Genomic DNA, 15,928 nt, shown 5'->3' with positions numbered 1-15,928 from the left:
GCCCTGGGGTGATGGTGGACCCGAAGTTGAGCAACTTGGAGCCAGCAAAGTACCCCTGGGGCATTGGGGGCGAACTGCATCCCGGGCTGCAGCAGGCAGACCACTGGCAGCAGGCGGAGGGAGGGGGTGCTTCCCCTCTGCTCTGCCCTGCTCTGGGCTGCCCGGGGCAAGACAGCCAGGGCCATGCTGGAGAGAACCCCCAGCACGAGGCCCCGCCCACTTTCCGTTGGGCTCCCAGCGTCGGCCATTTTGGAGCCAGCAGCCACCAGAGCCGGCAGCACGGGGCTGTGCTGGCACGGAGCAGCTCTGGGAGGAGGCAGGGTCTGGCCGAACAGCGCTTCCCGGCACCGGCACCCTGCTTCCCATCCTCGCTGTGGCCAGCTGGGCCACATCCTTGGTGCAGAGCGAGGGGTCCTCCTGTCCCGGGCAGGATGGGCCAGGCCAACTGCTGCTGGCACTCCAGGTAGGCTCCCCCCGGGGCTCGGGGACGGGCGGGCACGGCCGGGCCCCTCAGCCACAGCCTTTCTCATGCCCACCGCTCTCTGCTCCGCAGGGAGGCTCTCACCGACGCTGAGGCGGTGCTGAGCACGGACGTGTGGCTGACCCGGGGCCACAGGAGGAGCGAGAGACGCCTTCTCCTCCTCCAGGAGGAACTGGTCGTCGCCAAGTTGCGGTAAGACCCTCAGAGCCCCACTGCCTTTCCCCCATCCCTGGCCCTGCCACCAGGCCAGGGACACTCTGGCACCAGCCCCAGGCCCTGGGCCCTTGGTGCTGGATGCACCAATGTCTGTCCCAAGGTGTCCTGGTTCAGCTAGGATAGGGTTAAGTTTCCCCAGCAGTGGGGAGGGAGCTCTAGCCGGGTTATTCAATACCATGCTGACTTCACGTCCGGGCGCCCAAGCGCGGGAAGATTGGTAAAGGCGTGGTGTGGGGTCGCTCTCCTCACTGCTGTATCGCTATATCCCTTGTTCTGTTTCTTGTTATTACTGTTATTGTTCTTGTTCTTGCTGTTGTTCGGTTTGTTGCTGTGGCACTGTGGTATTAAACCTCTCCTTACCTCAACCCCGGGGTTTGTATTTCACTCCCTGCCCCGTTCCGGTCGGAGGGTGGGGGAGGGGCAGCGGCAGCGTGGTCTCGGGTCCCGGCGGGGCCTAAACCACCACAGCCTTTTTGGCGCCCAGCATGGGGCACGAGAGGGTTGAGATAAGGACAAAAGGAGAAGGTGTGTTAGAGCAATCTGTTAGGTGCAATTTTTCTGTTTTTATTTGTATTGTTTGATAAGGAACATTTGCAATGCTGGCCAACTTGCTTGCGTGGTGGGGCTGGATTAATCCTTATATCCGCTGTGTGTTCCCAGTGCTGGCGTTTGTTGTCGGTGGAAAATGTGTCAAGGGTTTTATTTTGCTATACTGGCTGCTGACTGCTTATAATGGGCTTGCATCAGTGCTTGTGGGGGTGAACCGGTACCTGTTTGCTGCCTGGGCTTTTGTTAGGGGTCTCACCCCCTCTATGGGTGAGCCAGGGGAAGAGATCCTCTCGGTTTTTCAGAGTTTTAGCTATCCTTGGAGCACCCAGGCCAGTGTGTTTGCGGCACAATGCTTTCTGAATGTCTGCCGGATCTTGTTTTGGGCCATGCGGTATTTCTCCAATGACAGCAGCACCCGGAAACCTGCCCCGAGGGCAGATAGTTATAAATGGCAAGGTGTGTGGGAAAAGATGGGCAAGTGCCTGACTCAGTGGTCACCTCCAACGGTTTGGGATTTCACTCCCGAACAAGTGCAGAGTCCTGATAAACTGGTGGAGTATCTGAAAAAGGTGTCTTGCCAATCTGACAAACCCCGGGAGACACAACTCATTGCAATGTGCTGGGGGCTTGCCCATGCTTACCATGTCACCTTTACTACTGTTCACTGCCCTGAAGGGGGAGAAAGAGCTGCAGGATCTGAAAGGGAACATACTGGTACAGCAGCGGGGCCAGGGGGACAGGCACTGCCAGTACCAGTCACCTCCACTAGCACAGCAGCTGGGCCAAAGTGACAGGCAGTGCCAGTACCAGTCACCTCCACTAGCAAAGCAGCTGGGCCAAAGTGTCAGGCAGTGCCAGTAGCAGTCACCTCCACCAGCAGAGCAGCTGGGCCAGAGGGACAGGCAGTGCCAGTACCAGTCACCTCCACCAGCACAGCAGCTGGGCCAGAGTGACAGGCAGTGCCAGTAGCAGTCGCCTCCACCAGCAGAGCAGCTGGGCCAGAGGGACAGGCAGTGCCAGTACCAGTCACCTCCACCAGCACAGCAGCTGGGCCAGAGTGACAGGCAGTGCCAGTAGCAGTCGCCTCCACTAGCACAGCAGCTGGGCCAGAGTGACAGGCAGTGCCAGTACCAGTCGCCTCCACCAGCACAGCATCTGGGCCAGGGGGACAGGCAGTGCCAGTACCAGTCACCTCCACCAGCACAGCAGCTGGGCCAGAGTGACAGGCAGTGCCAATAACAGTCGCCTCCACCAGCACAGCAGCTGGGCCAGAGGGACAGGCAGTGCCAGTACCAGTCACCACCACCAGCAGAGCAGTTGGGCCAGGGGGACAGGCAGTGCCAATACCAGTCGCCTCCACTAGCACAGCAGCTGGGCCAGGGGGACAGGCAGTACCAGTACCAGTCACCTCCACGAGCACAGCAGCTGGGCCAGAGTGACAGGCAGTGCCAGTACCAGTGGCCTCCACCAGCACACCAGCTGGGCCAGAGGGACAGGCAGTGCCAGTACCACTTGACTCCACCAGCACAGCAGCTGGGCCAGAGGGACAGGCAGTGCCAGTACCAGTCACCACCACCAGCAGAGCAGCTGGGCCAGGGGGACAGGCAGTGCCAATACCAGTCACCTCCACCAGCACAGCAGCTGGGCAAGGGGGACAGGCAGTGCCAGTACCAGTCACCTCCACCAGCACAGCAGCTGGGCCACAGGGACAGGCAGTGCCAGAACCAGTCACCTCCACCAGCACAGCAGCTGGGCCAGAGGGACAGGCAGTGCCAGTACCAGTCACCTCCACCAGCAGAGCAGCTGGGCCAGAGGGACAGGCAGTGCCAATACCAGTCACCTCCACTAGCACTGCAGCTGGGCCAGAGGGACAGGCAGTGCCAGTACCAGTCACCTCCACTAGCACAGCAGCTGGGCAAGGGGGACAGGCAGTGCCAATACCAGTCGCCTCTACCAGCACAGCATCTAGGCCAGGGGGACAGGCAGTGCCAGTACCAGTCGCCTCCACCAGCACAGCATCTGGGCCAGGGGGACAGGCAGTGCCAGTACCAGTCGCCTCCACCAGCACAGCAGCTGGGCCAGAGTGACAGGCAGTGCCAGTACCAGTCGCCTCCACCAGCACACCAGCTGGGCCAGAGGGACAGGCAGTGCCAGTACCAGTTGACTCCACCAGCACAGCAGCTGGGCCAGAGGGACAGGCAGTGCCAGTACCAGTCACCACCACCAGCAGAGCAGCTGGGCCAGGGGGACAGGCAGTGCCAATACCAGTCGCCTCCACCAGCACAGCAGCTGGGCAAGGGGGACAGGCAGTGCCAATACCAGTCGTCACTACTAGCACTGCAGCTGGGCCAGAGTGACAGGCAGTGCCAGTACCAGTCACCTCCACCAGCACAGCAGCTGGGCCAGAGGGACAGGCAGTGCCAGTAGCAGTCGCCTCCACCAGCACAGCAGCTGGGCCACAGGGACAGGCAGTGCCAATACCAGTCGCCTCCACCAGCACAGCAGCTGGGCCAGAGGGACAGGCAGTGCCAGTAGCAGTCGCCTCTACTAGCACAGCAGCTGGGACAGAGGGACAGCCAGTGCCAGTACCAGTCACCTCCACTAGCACAGCAGCTGTGCCAGAGGGACAGGCAGTGCCAGTACCAGTCGCCTCCACCAGCACAGCAGCTGGGCCAGAGTGACAGGCAGTGCCAGTACCAGTCGCCACTACTAGCACAGCAGCTGGGCCAGAGGGACAGGCAGTGCCAGTAGCAGTCGCCTCTACTAGCACAGCAGCTGGGACAGAGGGACAGCCAGTGCCAGTACCAGTCACCTCCACCAGCACAGCATCTGGGCCAGGGGGACAGGCAGTGCCAGTACCAGTCACCACCACCAGCACAGCAGCTGGGACAGAGGGACAGCCAGTGCCAGTACCAGTCGCCTCCACTAGCACAGCAGCTGGGCCAGGGGGACAGGCAGTGCCAATACCAGTCGCCTCCAGCAGCACAGCAGCTGGGCAAGGGGGACAGGCAGTGCCAATACCAGTCGCCACTACTAGCACTGCAGCTGGGCCAGAGTGACAGGCAGTGCCAGTACCAGTCACCTCCACCAGCACAGCAGCTGGGCCAGAGGGACAGGCAGTGCCAGAACCAGTCACCTCCACCAGCAGAACAGCTGGGCCAGAGGGACAGGCAGTGCCAGTACCAGTCACCTCCACCAGCAGAGCAGCTGGGCCAGAGGGACAGGCAGTGCCAATACCAGTCACCTCCACTAGCACTGCAGCTGGGCCAGAGTGACAGGCAGTGGCAGTACCAGTCACCTCCACCAGCACAGCAGCTGGGTCAGAGGGACAGGCAGTGCCAATACCAGTCACCTCCACTAGCAGAGCAGCTGGGCAAGGGGGACAGGCAGTGCCAATACCAGTCGCCTCCACTAGCACAGCAGTTGGGCCAGAGGGACAGGCAGTGCCAGTACCAGTCGCCACTACTAGCACTGCAGCTCGGCCAGAGTGACAGGCAGTGGCAGTACCAGTCACCTCCACCAGCACAGCAGCTGGGCCAGAGGGACAGGCAGTGCCAATACCAGTCACCTCCACCAGCACAGCAGCTGGGCCAGAGGGACAGGCAGTGCCAGTACCAGTCGCCTCTACTAGCACAGCAACTGGGACAGAGGGACAGCCAGTGCCAGTACCAGTCACCTCCACTAGCACAGCAGCTGGGACAGAGGGACAGCCAGTGCCAGTACCAGTCACCTCCACTAGCACAGCATCTGGGCCAGGGGGACAGGCAGTGCCAGTACCAGTCACCTCCACCAGCACAGCAGCTGGGCCAGAGGGACAGGCAGTGCCAGTAGCAGTCGCCTCCACTAGCACAGCAGCTGGGACAGAGGGGCAGGCAGTGCCAGTACCAGTCGCCTCCACTAGCACAGCAGCTGGGACAGAGGGACAGCCAGTGCCAGTACCAGTCGCCTCCACCAGCACAGCAGCTGGGCCAGAGTGACAGGCAGTGCCAGAACCAGTCACCTCCACCAGCAGAGCAGCTGGGCCAGAGGGACAGGCAGTGCCAGTACCAGTCACCTCCACCAGCAGAGCAGCTGGGCCAGAGGGACAGGCAGTGCCAATACCAGTCACCTCCACTAGCACTGCAGCTGGGCCAGAGTGACAGGCAGTGCCAGTACCAGTCGCCTCCACTAGCACAGCAGCTGGGCCAGAGTGACAGGCAGTGCCAGTACCAGTCACCTCCACCAGCAGAGCAGCTGGGCAAGGGGGACAGGCAGTGCCAATACCAGTCGCCTCCACTAGCACAGCAGATGGGACAGAGGGACAGCCAGTGCCAGTACCAGTCACCTCCACCAGCACAGCAGCTGGGACAGAGGGACAGCCAGTGCCAGTAGCAGTCACCTCCACTAGCACAGCATCTGGGCCAGGGAGTCAGGCAGTGCCAGTACCAGTCACCTCAACCAGCACAGCAGCTGGGCCAGAGTGACAGGCAGTGCCAGTAGCAGTCGCCTCCACTAGCACAGCAGCTGGGCCAGAGTTACAGGCAGTGCCAGTACCAGTCACCTCCACCAGCACAGCAGCTGGGCCAGGGGGACAGGCAGTGCCAGTACCAGTTGCCTCCACTAGCACAGCAGCTGGGCAAGGGGGACAGGCAGTGCCAATACCAGTCGCCACTACTAGCACTCCGGCTGGGCCAGAGTGACAGGCAGTGCCAGTACCAGTCACCTCCACCAGCACAGCAGCTGGGCCAGAGGGACAGGCAGTGCCAGTACCAGTCACCACCACCAGCAGAGCAGCTGGGCCAGGGGGACAGGCAGTGCCAATACCAGTAGCCTCCACTAGCACAGCAGCTGGGCAAGGGGGACAGGCAGTGCCAGTACTAGTTGCCTCCACTAGCACAGCAGCTGGGCCAGAGGGACAGGCAGTGCCAGTACGAGTCACCTCCACTAGCACAGCAGCTGGGCCAGGGGGACAGGCAGTGGCAGTACCAGTCAACTCCAGCAGCACAGCGGCTGGGCCAGAGTGACAGGCAGTGCCAGTACGAGTCACCTCCACTAGCACAGCAGCTGGGCCAGAGTGACAGCCAGTGCCAGTACCAGTCACCTCCACTAGCACAGCAGCTGGGCCAGGGGGACAGGCAGTGGCAGTACCAGTCGCCTCCACCAGCACAGCAGCTGGGCCAGAGGGACAAGCAGTGCCAGTATGAGTCGCCCCGATACAGAAAACCAAATATACCAAAAAATCCCCTCGCAGTGTACAGGGTGATGATGAACCAGGCCCATCACGAGAACAGGAGGAAGAGCCGGAGGTAACCATCCGATCTCTATCCCTGAGTGAGTTGCGAGATATGCGGAAGGATTTCAGCTGCCTTCCAGGCGAGCAAATTTGAACCTGTCTGCTCCGATGCTGGCATCGTGGAGCTGGTGTTTTGGAATTGGAGGGGAGAGAGGCCAAGCAGCTGGGATCTTTAGCCAGGGAGGCTGGTATTGACAAGGCAATAGGGATACAGGCTCATACCCTCAGCCTTTGGAGGCGACTCCTGCTCAGTGTAAGGGAGAGGTACCCCTACAAGGATGATGTTCTATGTCGGTTAGGCAAGGGGACCAACATGGAGAAAGGCATTCAGAACCTCAGGGAATTGGCTGTGTTTGACATGGTTTATGGTGATCTGAATGATGAGCGGTCACCCACGGATCCAGATCAGGCCCCTTGCACACAGCTGATGTGGCGGAAGTTCCTGCAAAGTGCACCAGAGGCACATTCCAAAGCACTAGCAGTAGCGTCCTGGTGGCAAGACACCCAGACTGAAACAGTGGACGAAGTGATTGGCCAGCTCCAGCAATATGAGGGAAATCTCCCTTCCTCCCAACATGCCTGGGTTTCAGCTGTAAGGGAACTGTCTCAGAGGCTCCAGAAAGTGGAAGAGGACACGTCCTACATTCCACCTGCACGGGCCGATGTCTCAGCCATTAGAAGCAGGCGTTTCCCCACCCAAGAGAAGGGCAGTGGAAGGTACACACCACAGGGCACCCTGTGGTTCTTCCTCCGCGACCATGGGGAAAACACGAGGAGGTGGGATGGACAGCCCACTCTCGCCCTAGCTGCACGAGTACAGCAGCTGAAAGGGAAGACCACCATGAAAGGGGAGTCTTCCAAGAGAGACGCAGCTCCAGTGTCCAGTCGGAAATCCCCCAGACAGAATAGAATGGCCAACATTATGTCTGACCGTCTTGAGGGGACAAGTGAGTCATTCTTGCAGGAGTCGCTCTTACAACAAGTGAGTGATGCTGAGCAGGATTAGAGGGGCCCTGCCTCCAGCCAGGTGGAGGAAAGGGATAATCGGATTTACTGGACGGTGTGGATCCGATGGCCTGGCACATCAGACCCACGAGAATATAAGGCCTTGGTAGATACTGGTGCACAGTGCACCCTGATGCCATACAGTGGGGTTGAACCCATCTGTCTCTCCGGAGTGACAGGGGGGTCCCAACAGCTGACCCTATTAGAAGCTGAAGTAAGCTTAACTGGGAAGGACTGGCGTAAGCACCCCATTGTGACTGGCCCAGATGCCCCGTGCATCCTAGGTATAGATTACCTCAGGAGAGGGTAATTTAAAGACCCAAGAGAGTACTGGTGAGCCTTTGGTATAGCTGCCCTGGAGGAGGTTGAGCAATTGTCTCCCTTACCCGGCCTCTCAGAAGATCCCTCAGTGGTGTGGGATTGCTCAGTTGGTAAACGCGTGGTGTGGGGTCGCTCTCCTCACTGCTGTATCGCTATATCCCTTGTTCTGTTTATTGTTATTACTGTTATTGCTATTGTTATCGTTCTTGTTGTTGTTTGGTTTGTTGTTGTTGCATTGTTGTATTAAACGTCTCGTTATCGCAACCCCGGGGTTTGTATTTCACTCCCTGCCCCGTTCCGGTCGGAGGGTGGGGGAGGGGCAGTGGCAATGTGGTCTCTGGTCCCGGCAGGGCCTAAACCACCACACAAGGGCAGGTGGGGGGCAGGGCTCTGCCCGGGGGCACCCCAAGGCGGCCACCTCCGGCTCACTGCCTGTCTCTCTTCTCCACAGACGTGGCACCACCCTGCGCCCACAGCTCCGCCTGGCCCTGGACCAGCTGTGGGTGCTGAGCAGCGGGAAGGAGACAGCGGGGGACATCAAAGAGGAGGAGGAGGAGGAAGGCAGCGATGAGGACGGGACCTCCATCCTCCTCATCTGGCCCAGCGGCACCTGTGTTGCCACTTTCGGGTGAGTCGTGGTGCCACGTCCCACGGCTGGGCAGGAGAGGGTCCCAACCATGCCCACGCCACCCTGTGAATGGCCTCTGCCCTCCATGCAGAGCCTGGGCAGGGAGGGATGGGGATGCGTTCCCACATCCTGCATCCCCTGGTCGCCTTTTGGTCCCCAGAAGGGAAGGGCAGGAGCAGCTGCTCTGGCAGCAACGAGGGAGCCAGGGCTTGGGCAGCACCCCTGTCCTGCCCCACGGGGCCTCGTGCTGCCCCTCAGCCCTTCCCAAGGGGCAAGGCTGTGCAGGGGCCCAGGGGCTGGGGGGCAGCGGGGCCTGATGCTGGTTCTCCTCTCTTTCTGCAGCTCCCGGGCACTGAAGCAGCTGTGGCTGGGCAAGCTGCTGGGGTAAGCTAGGGGGGTGCTTCAGGCGCGGCCGGATGGGGGAACACAGCTCCCCAGGTGGGGAGAGCTGCCGCTGCGGCTGTGGGCAGCTCTCGGGCAGAGCTGCCTGACAAGGGAAAAGAGGTGGCTTGGGGCTCAGCCAGCTTTCTCCCTGTCCTTTCCTGGTGACAGGACACCCGAAGGAGCCACGGGAGCCCGAGTGACCAACGTCCCGTCCATCAAACTCCTGCAGAAGGAGCTGAGCCGACGCCATGGAGTGAGTGTCTCTCTAGTCTGGCCGCTGTCCCCGAGCACTGGCCCTCCAGCCGAGCAGCAGAGGCATCGCTGCTCACCTCCTTCCACTCTTTCTCTCCTGCCCAGTGGAGGACATTCAGCGCCAGGAGCCTGGAGAGGCTGATGGAGGGCCAGACAGAGGTGAGAACGGCTGCCTTTCACCCACCTCTGGCTGTGCCGGGGTGCCAGGGCTGTGCGGCGAGTGGGGTGAGCCTGTGCAGGAGGGAGGGAGGGTCCCGCGGTGCCAGCCTGGGTGCAGAGAGGGTTGGGGAGCTACCAGGAACGCCGCATGTCCTTGCTGGTGGTGCTGGGAGGAAACCTGCCACGTGAGGTAGAGAGCGTGGGAGGGCAGAGGGTCCCCGCTCTGCCGCCCTCAGGCTGCTGGTGCCGGGTGGCCGCTTGCTGGTGGCCCTTTCTGCCGCGGGGATGCTCTCTAAGTGCAGCCTGCTTCTTGCAGGCTGACCCCAAGCAAGGGCCTCCAACAGCCCCGTCTACCAGTGGAGGCGGACTTTGCCACTCACCAGGTAAGTTTGGGAACGAAGGGCAGGGAGGGCCTTCTTTTCTCCTGGACCGGCACGTCTGCACAACTGAGGATGCTGTTGCTGCTGCCCTTTGGCCAGAGGAAATCGGTGCCCATCACACTGCAGCAGGAGAGAGCTGAGTGCTCGGGACCCTTCGACAGTGCTGAGCACTCGAGGTGCTGCCTGCCTGAGCTCTGTCCCCAGAGCCGGGCAGATGGGTCCCTGCTCCTCGGCCAGAGCCGGGAGGAGCCGTGCTCCCTTGTTCCCTGAGTGTCACCCCGCAGGTCGGGCACCCCAAGGGAGGACGGACGTCACCCGGACGAGCAAGGACACCCGCTGGGCAGCGGCCGCTGGACGTGATTCTGCGGGACAGGGAGCCTCCCTCTGCTGCTGCTCGCAGCCTGGAGGAGGGCAGGGCGAGGGCTGGGCGGGGCTGTCCCGCTGTCCCGCTGGCTCTCAGGAGACTGCGAGCCGGAGCCGCTGAGCCAGAGCCCTGGCTCCAGCTGCCGGCTCCCTGCCCGTCCCGTCCCGTCCCGTCCCGTCCCGCCGCAGCACTCAGCACCGCGCTGCAGGCAGGGCAGGGCAGGGCAGGGCAGGCTCCGGGAGCACTGGCCTGGCGGTTCCCACTGACGGGCTCTTGCTCTCTTTCCCTTTGCAGCGGGAGGGAGCGGCGGCGGCAGCAGCAGCAGGAGGAGGAGGGGGCTGCCCTGGCCCTTTGCGCTGCGGCAGAGCCCGGCCGCTGCCCCGGCGCCAGGGCAGGCGGGCTCCGGCTGCAGCAGGGCGCTCTTTGGGCAGCCCCTGGCAGCCCTCTGCGAGGAGGCCGGCACGCTGCCCCGGCCCATCCAGGTAGGCCAGCCTGGACAGGGGAGCCCCAGCCCTCCCTCCGGCTGCTCCAGAGGCAGTGTCCCCAGCGTCTGCGGGGGTGGCTGGGGCACTGGGCTCTTCACCCACGGCCACCGCTTCTGGCGCCAGACCCTTTGCGGGGGCGGGGGGGAGCCCAGCCTGGGGCAGAGCTCTGGCCTCTGCTGTCACTTGTTTCTTCAGCCAAGCAGCTGTCCTCCTGCGTCTCCCGCAGGAGCTCCTGGACATCCTGTACCAGAGAGGACCGTCGACGGAGGGGATATTCCGGAGATCCGACAGGGGGACAGCGCTCCAGAAGCTGAAGGAGGACCTCGACCGCGGCGCAGATGTGGACCTGGCAAACCAGCCTGTCATCCTGCTAGCTGCCATCTTGAAGGTGAGCGCTTCTGCCCTGCAGCTGGAAGAGCTCCTGGCTGGCCTGGAATCTTCAAAGGCTCACCTGAAGCCCTTGGCCTTGCAGGACTTTCTACGCAGCATCCCCGGCAAGCTCCTCGTTGTCGGCGTCTACCAGGACTGGATGCAAGCCATGGAGAGGCCAAGCAAGGAGGCCAGGGTGGAAGCGCTGAAAGTGTAAGTGTGGCCAGCAGCCTGCCTGTTGAGTAGGGAGTGGCAGAGTCCTGGGACTTGCCTGAAAAGGGACGGGCTCCTTAGAAGGTTGCATTTTCTGGCAGCTTGCATTTGCTGGGCTGGGGTTGCATTTCGGGGGGAAAGGGCGTGGGCAGGGAGCCTTCCCTTGCGTGGGCTTGGGTGAAACCAGGAGCTGGGAAGCAACAGTGTGTTTTCCTCCTGATCGCTGCCTGAGAGCACCTGGAAAGTGGCGCAGCACAGACACTGGCTCCCGCCTGCCTTGTGCAAGCTTCAGGGACAGCTGTGGGCAGCATCTGCTTCCTTAACGTTGTGTTCCTGCTCCCTCAGGGTGGCCGAGAAGTTGCCTGCAGCCCATCTCCTCCTCCTCCAGCGGCTGCTCTCCCTGCTGCAGAACATCGGCCACCACGTGTCCACCAGCAGAATGACCTCCAGCAACCTGGCCATCTGCCTGGGGCCAAACCTGCTGGGCCCACCTGACGAGGAGCTGCTCCCCCTCGAGGCCGCGCTGGAGGTGACCGAGAAGGTACGCTGTACTGACCGGCTGGCTGCAGCCTGCCTGGACCCTCAGAGCTTGCTCCTCTCTTGCGCAAATGCCGGTGGAGTGGCTGCCTGGAAGAGCAGCCCCACAGCCACAGCCTTCTGCGCAGAAGCAAGGCTCAGGAGCGGGAAAGGCTGCTTGACGTGTTTTCAGACACCTGCCCTGAAACCAAGGCTTTGATGTGTGCAGGTGAAGCTGCTGGTGGAATTTCTGATTGAAAACGGCAGCGACATCTTTGGGGAGGAGATGGCTGGCCAGACGTCACCTGAGCCCGTGGACAGACCCACAGGTATGAGGAGGGACTGAGGGCTGTCACAGCCTGAGCAGACAGCTGGGGTAGGGCTTCCTGTGGGTTTTGCTTTAGCTGTTGTCCACTTCCAACCAGTCACTTTGCTGCACACGCTTTTGCTTTCCAGAGTTGCCTTTGGAAAAGCAGCACGGCCCTCCAGGCGAAGCAGATGCCGAGCACCAGGCAAAAGCCTGCCTGGATGCACCAGCCTCTCTGCTCATCCTCCAGAGAGCAGCGGGGGGAGAGGCGGTGGTGGGAGCAGAAAGGGCGGAGGTATGGCAGCTCCACAAGCGCTGCAACAATGTGTCTTAGGCAGGAGGAGGACAGTTGCTGTTGAGTCCAAGCAGCTGCTGTGCCTCTTCCTGGCGTTCAGTCTCTTGTGGCTTTGCATTTTATTTTTCCCCCCATGGAATGATACACTGTCAGTAAAACTGGAAAGGTCTTTTCTCCTATGCCTTAGGCATGTGCTTAATCAGAGGAAATACCTACAAAACGCCACAGAAAGATAGATTTCAAAAGCAAAGCCTCCCACCACAGAAGGTTGTCTTGCACCAAATGGACATCCGCAGAGCTCTGTCTTGGGAGGGCAGAAGAAATGCTGGCAGAAGGAAGTGGGCAAGCCTTTCCTTGCCTGGCAGGGGATCGCAGGCTCTCTGCTGAATGGCCCCCACAAATGGACTGTCCCCCACCCATGTGAACACTGTGTTCCAGAGCGAGAACCTTGGAAGAAAGGGCTGACTCAAACCAGCCAAAGAGATCTCCTCTGTAGAGCTAAGGCAGCAACGTGCCAAGCAGTTGCTTACTACTTCAGGGCATCCCTTGCCACCTGCTAATGACGACCTTTCTGTTTTAGGCACCCGTTGCTTTGTCTCCAGCCACCACTGAGACCGTGGTAGAATCCCTGGGATGCGCAGAAGAACTGAAGAGCCTCTCGGAGCACAGAAGGTAAAACGAGTCAGCTTTGGTTAAATCAAGAGCTGATTCCAGTTGATCCTGGCTTTCCCTGTCTAACCATGCTGTGGGATGGAAAGGTTTGCAGGCTCCTGCCAGGAAGACGACGGCCAAAGGAAACGAAAGAGAGAAGAGACCTGGGCAGAGGAGAGGCCATGCCACGAAGCAAAGAAGAGAAGAGAGGAAAAGAAGGGGACAGAAGAAAAGCAGGGAGGTGCGAAAGATCAGGAAGCCCCAGGTGTGTACCAGGCTTTGCTGCCTATCTTTGCCAACTCTCCACCCTGCTCTAAGTCAGTCCAACTGACTGGCAAGGGACGGCGAGGGATGGTGCTATGCAGGGTTTGGAAATAACCCCGTGGCAGCTCCCCAGGGGAGCCCTGCTGTGTGGCACAGGGGCACTGTGCACCTCTGCACATGCACAGCTCTCTAAGGGCATTACCTTAGAGGGGATAAGGTGCCAGAGCCACCCCGGAGCTAAGGCCAGCAGTAGCTCTCTTCTGGGATATCAACAATTCCTTGTCAACTGTGTTTCCCAAAGAAAGGGGAACCAAGCCATGCCTGTTCCTGCCTTTGTGGCTTTACCAGTGCTTTCTGGCTCTGTCGTTGTAGGTGCTGATTTCTTGTTACTGGTTGAACCCCTGTGACTCCTGGGCTCCTGCACTGGATGTCCACAATAAAAGGACATTTTCTCCCTTCTGACTGTGTGTGCCATACGATATTCTGGACTAGGTAGAAGTTGTTTTGGGATGAATCCTAGTGGAGGAGTTTGGGATCATCATCCCTTGCGCCAGAATCCTTTCCAGCAGGCATCGGGGCTGAGTTCAGGTGCTTGAGGAGTCAAACGAAGCACAGAATCCCATAGAACAGCTGAGGCTGGGAGGGACCTGTGAAGGTCCTCTGGTCCAACCTGCCTGCTCAAGCAGGGTCACCTAGACCCGCTTGCCCAGGACTGTGGACTAATGGGCACCTTCCCTTGTCACACAGAGCATCTCATGCGCTGGAAAAGGGATGCTCTGGAGAGTTTCTGGCAAATCTCTGGAGAAGAGCTTCTCCCCGCCCCTCTACCAGGGGCTTTTTCAGCTCTGGTGCCCTTCCCAAGGACAGCCCCACCAGGTGGGTGCAGTCAGCACGGCAGGAAAGAACAGGCCGCAGCCGCCACAGTCAGCACTGCAGGAAAGCTGGGACCCCGGGGACCCTCCCAGGCTCTCCAAGCCCAGCCTAGCCCAGTCCAGACAGTGTCCAGAAGAGTGGTCTTATATCCCTTTTCCCAACGTGCTGAACTTCCCTTAAAGCATTAACCACCGGGCTGAAGTGCTAAGGCTTGGACAATAGGCCCAAGCCAGAGTTGACCTATAGATGAATCCTGTATATTTTGTAACTGATAACCGTTGTGCTAGTAGGTATTGTACTAGGTTATAACAAACCGCCTATCCTGATGTAAAAAGTGCTAAAGTGTTGAAGTATTGAAGCCTGAACCACAGGCCCCGAGCCAAAGCTGCTAACTTAGTATGTAGTCATTAACGAAATATGTATGCTCATTAATGAAAGATGTAGCTTAGATATCATAGACTCCTGACTGATGATGAATGTAATGAAAACATGTCTATCCTGAATGTATGTATCTTCTTTTTTGCGTACAGGTAAGTTAACAAGGCCATGAAGCCTGCTGTCCGGCCTTGGGACCAGACGTGTGGCCTTGTTCTAAAAAGAACATAAATAAATTAGATAAGCAGGGAAACTCCCTTAGCTTCTCCCTTGAGCCCTGGCCAGGCTCCGGGGGAATCTAATGTGAGAGTGAAACCAGATGTTCCGCTCAAAACAAAGGTGCCAGTTATTCTGGCTTGCTGATTTGGGGGTATATAAGGCGGGACCCGCTCACAGCGACTTTGGAAGCCTCACCTACGGGTGGACGCACCGCGTAGGATTTCCCACTTGCCGGGAAAGGCTCTCCAAATCCTCGCTGTAACCGGGGCTCCCCGGCGACTGCGGATCTGGATGATGGTAACATATGCAAGTGGTGATGGATCTTTCTTAATCACTATTCTCTCTCTCGTGTAGTAACGATTTGATGCATTACCCTGTATTTTCCTGTTTGTTTAAGTGCACTATTCTGTCTTTTCTTGTTGTATGTTTTCTGTATTATTCTGTTACATGATTTAGCTATTTCCAGTAAAATACGCCTGCTCTTTTCACTCTGGTGTCTGAGTTTGATTGGTATCCCTAATCAGCAAAACACGGGCCCACAATCTTTCTTGTTGGAGTGTAAAATAGCCAAAAGATGCCGATTTCCTGCATTTTTCCTGAAAAGGGCAGGTTTTTAACTCTCTTCGTCGCTTCTATTTTAACCAAGGCATTGCGCAGTATCAACAGTTACACCAGACACACGACATCCAAAGCTGACTATGGATCCCCTTTTTGCCATGAGAAGGGACTTTCGCACAAACGTGTCCCTGGCTGTGCTGGCTGCTCGGTGGGTGAAGGTCGTGGCTCACAGTGGAGCCTGTCTTTCGCCACGATGGTCATTTCCAGGGAGAGCAGCTTGTTGTATTGACCAGGACCCTACAGGGAGAACAGAAGGGCAGGGATGCAGACGCAACATTTGCCACAAGTCCAGCGGAGCAGGTTGCTCCAACGCAGCCCACTGTGACTTTCTATGCTGCTGGACCTGTGGGGATGGTCAGGGGACAAAGGGTTAAACCTGAGTTACCTGCATGAAGCACAGCTGTCGCTAGCCTCGGTGCAAGCTGACCCAGGAGCTGGTCCTGAAACCCCCCAATCCAGGGCACGGAAAGCTTTGAACAGCTGTGACTGTTCTGGAACAGACTGTGCCATGTGCATCCATTTCTATTAACAACTCTTCTCCTGCAGCGGAAAAGGAGTTTGAGATCTTGCTCACGGCTACAGGAGGACGGTGGTGGCCTCGGATGGTGCGTGGGGCTCGGGGCTTGCCTTGCCTATGACCAGCTATGCCCCCAGAGTGACAGAGGAAAGGCTTTCCCTGGGGAAGAGCCATCAGAGCGCATTGGAAATGGAGGAAAGCTTCACTACGGTTTT

At 59.3% G+C, this 15,928-nt stretch overlaps 1 long non-coding RNA gene across 1 annotated transcript; it reads left to right on the top strand.

Moving 5' to 3' along the window:
* Window positions 1-12,814: 12,814 nt before the first annotated feature.
* Window positions 12,815-13,573, top strand: LOC141920126 (uncharacterized). The gene is made up of 3 exons (XR_012622212.1): window positions 12,815-12,868; window positions 12,955-13,112; window positions 13,484-13,573. It is a non-coding gene; the product is annotated as an uncharacterized LOC141920126 (long non-coding RNA).
* Window positions 13,574-15,928: the final 2,355 nt, after the last annotated feature.

Source organism: Strix aluco, chromosome 2, assembly GCF_031877795.1.
Source record: "Strix aluco isolate bStrAlu1 chromosome 2, bStrAlu1.hap1, whole genome shotgun sequence".
NCBI classification, from domain to species: domain Eukaryota; kingdom Metazoa; phylum Chordata; class Aves; order Strigiformes; family Strigidae; genus Strix; species Strix aluco.
This window is presented reverse-complemented; position numbering and strand designations above follow the sequence as displayed.